This window comes from Arachis duranensis, chromosome 7 (assembly GCF_000817695.3).
Source record: "Arachis duranensis cultivar V14167 chromosome 7, aradu.V14167.gnm2.J7QH, whole genome shotgun sequence".
NCBI lineage: Eukaryota > Viridiplantae > Streptophyta > Magnoliopsida > Fabales > Fabaceae > Arachis > Arachis duranensis.
Genome location: NC_029778.3, coordinates 27,261,757 through 27,265,078, shown reverse-complemented (window position 1 = coordinate 27,265,078; position 3,322 = coordinate 27,261,757). Strand labels below are relative to the sequence as shown.

General features: G+C 41.5%; 1 non-coding gene across 1 annotated transcript; it reads right to left on the bottom strand.

Moving 5' to 3' along the window:
• On the bottom strand, window positions 1–104 carry LOC127740980 (small nucleolar RNA R71). The gene has a single exon (XR_008001835.1). It is a non-coding gene; the product is annotated as a small nucleolar RNA R71 (small nucleolar RNA).
• Between the last annotated feature and the right edge of the window lie 3,218 nt (window positions 105–3,322).

The following is a 3,322-nucleotide window of genomic DNA, read 5'->3' as shown; positions in this document are numbered from 1 at the left end:
AAGCTTAGGGTGGAAGTTCAGACCTTCAGACAAAAGGATGGTGAAACTCTTTATGAAGCTTGGGAGAGATACAAGCTACTGGCTAGGAAATGCCCTCCTGACATGTTCTCCAAATGGACCCAACTAGATATCGTTTATGAAGGTTTGGGTGAAATGTCCAAGATGTGCTTAGATAATTCTGCAGGTGGTTCACTGCACAAGAAGAAGACACCAGAGGAGACTATTGAGCTTATTGAATTGGTTGCTAGCAACTAATATTTATACTCATCTAACAGGAATCCTGTGAACTCTGAGGCTCCTCAGAAAAAGGGTGTTATGGAAGTAGAAGCTCTTAATACTATTCTTGCCCAGAATAAGCTTATGTCTCAGAAAATAAATCTACTTACTCAACAGATGGGTGGCATACAAGTCTCAGCTATCAACACCCAAAATCCTCCTCAAGAGATCTCTTATGACATGACAGGTAATTTTGTACAAAATGAGAATTATGGTTATGCTCAATCTTTTTCTGAACAGGTAAATTACATGGAGAGTGGTCCTAGAAACCCCAATAATGATCCATACTCTAAGACATACAATCTTGGGTGGATGGACCAACCTCAGAGATCTCAGAATTTCAACAATAATTTTCAGGGCGATTTCCAACAGAACAATCATAATAATCGCCAATTTCAGTCTCATCAACAACAACCACGTCAGCAGGCAAATTCTCAATCCCAACAAGATTCTAATTGGGAGATGATGAGGAGTTTTATGCAGGAAATCAGAGCCTCTATTAGAAACTTGGAGGTGCAAATGGGCCAACTGAGCAAGTAAATACCTGAGAGGTCTGCAAATACAATTCAGAACTTGGAGATTCAGATGGGTCAATTAGCCACAAAAGTTAATGAAATTGATAAGAGGACCATTAATAGTCTTCCTAGTAACACAATTCCAAATCCAAGAAAGGAATGCAAGGTTATCACCTTGATAAGTGGACAAGGGGCAAGTATGGAAGCACAAGTTAATGAGGAGCCATTTGAAAAAGAAGCCCCAGAGGAGAAGAAGGAAGAAGTAGAGCATGTCCCTCCAAAGCGTGCGGACAACCCATTCCTAGACTCTCTTGACATTTATCCTACATTGCCAAAGGCTCCTGAGTACAAGGCTAAAATGTCATATCCTCAGAGACTTCAAAAGGAGACCAAGGACAAGCAGTTTTCAAAGTTCTTGGAAGTCTTCAGAAAGTTGCGAATCAATATTCCTTTTACTGAGGTTTTGGAGCAAATGCCTCTCTATGTCAAATTCATGAAGGAGTTGTTGTCAAAGAAGAAGCCTTTAAAGGGAGATGAGATAGTGGTCCTGACTAAGGAATGCAGTGCCATAATTCAGAATAACTTGCTAAGGAAGATGCCAGATCCAGGGAGCTTTCAAATTCCATGCACCATTAGGAGCACAACCTTTGAGAAAGCGTTATGTGATCTGGGAACAAGCATCAATTTAATGCCCTTGTCTGTGATGAAAAAGTTGCAAATCCAAGAGGCACAACCCACAAAGATTGCATTACAGATGGCAGACAAATCTATAAAGTCTGCATATGGATTAGTGGAGAATATCTTGGTCGAAGTTGGTAAGTTCTTCCTCCCAGTAGATTTTGTGATTCTGGACACAGGGGAGGATAAGAATGCCTCTATAATTCTAGAAAAACCATTCCTAGCCACTGGAAGAGCTCTGATTGATGTGGAAGAAGGTGAACTAGTGCTTAGAGTGCATAATGAGCAACTAGTCTTTCATGTCTTCAAAGATATACATTCAGCAGATGAAGAAGAGAGGTGCATGCAGACTGAGCTTATTGATCCAAATCTTCAAGAAATCCCTGATGATACACAACAGAAATTGCAGCTCAAACCTCCTTTGGTGACAAACAACAAAATTCCTCCTAACACCAAACCTAAGTTTGGTGTCGGGAATGCATCATCCACCAAGGTGGAGGTTCCCAAAAAGAAGAAAGTACCCAGGGGATGAAGAAACAAAAAGATTCCCATTGAAGACTTCTTCCCAGGAATGAAGGTGGTGTTGATTAGCAATCCAGTGTTCACTTATACAGTAAACAAAATCCTCTCTCTGGATCATATTGAACTACTTTATGAGGACACAGGGAGAAGATTCACAGTGAGGGGAGAAGAGCTAAGCCCCTATGATCCTCCTTCTTAGAGGAGCTGATCGTCAAGCTAGTGACAGTAAAGAAGTGCTTGTCGGGAGGTAACCTGTTAATTTCGTATTCTTAGTTAATTTTCCGTTGCATTGATTTTACTATTTATTTGATTTTTATTGAGTTTTACTATTTTTCCTTTGTTTTACGTATGCTTGATCATGCAGAATTTTTAGAACAGGAATCGGACACTTAGAAAATTTTTTGAACACTCTGGAGAAGGTTGAGTCTGTCAGTTCCACGCTAAACTTGGGATTTTCCAAGTTCAGCGTGGCATGTGCGTGTAATTTGGAAGGGAGTCTCTGCCAAGTCCACGCTGAACTTGGAAAATTCCAAGTTCAACGTGGAGAACGACGTCAATTAGCGTTCCAGGAGCCAAGACCCACGCTGAACTTGGAAATTTTCAAGTTCAACGTGGAAAACGCGTACCAAGTGAGAGTTGCCACTGCTATACCCACGCTGAACTTGGTAAACAGCGTGGAGCAAGCGTATCACAGATAAAGCAAGTGACGCTGAACTTCAATTTTTTTAAGTTCAGCGTGGGATCTTATTGGTATGCGAAATTGTGATCAATACTTTTCACAACTCAAATAATCCCTAGTAATGGCCCCAAAAACTTGGTGCTCAATACCATGGCATAAACACAACTTCGCACAACTAACCAGCAAGTGTACTGGGTCATCCAAGTAATAAACCTTACGCGAGTAAGGGTCAATCCCACAGAGATTGTTGGTATGAAGCAAGCTATGGTCACCTTGTAAATCTCAGTCAGGCAAACTCAAATGGGTATGGTGATAAACGCATAAAACATAAAGATAAAGATAGAGATACTTATGTAATTCATTGGTAGGAACTTCAGATAAGCGTATGAAGATGCCTTCCCTTCCGTCTCTCTGCTTTCCTACTGTCTTCATCCAATCCTTCTTACTCCTTTCCATGGCAAGCTCAAGCAAGGGTTTCACCGTTGTCAGTGGCTACCTCCCATCCTCTCAGTGGAAATGTTCAACGCACCCTGTCACGGCACGGCTATCCAGCTATCGGTTCTCGATCATGTCGGAATAGAATCCAGTGATTCTTTTGCGTCTGTCACTAACGCCCCGCCCTCAGGAGTTTGAAGCACGTCACAGTCATTCA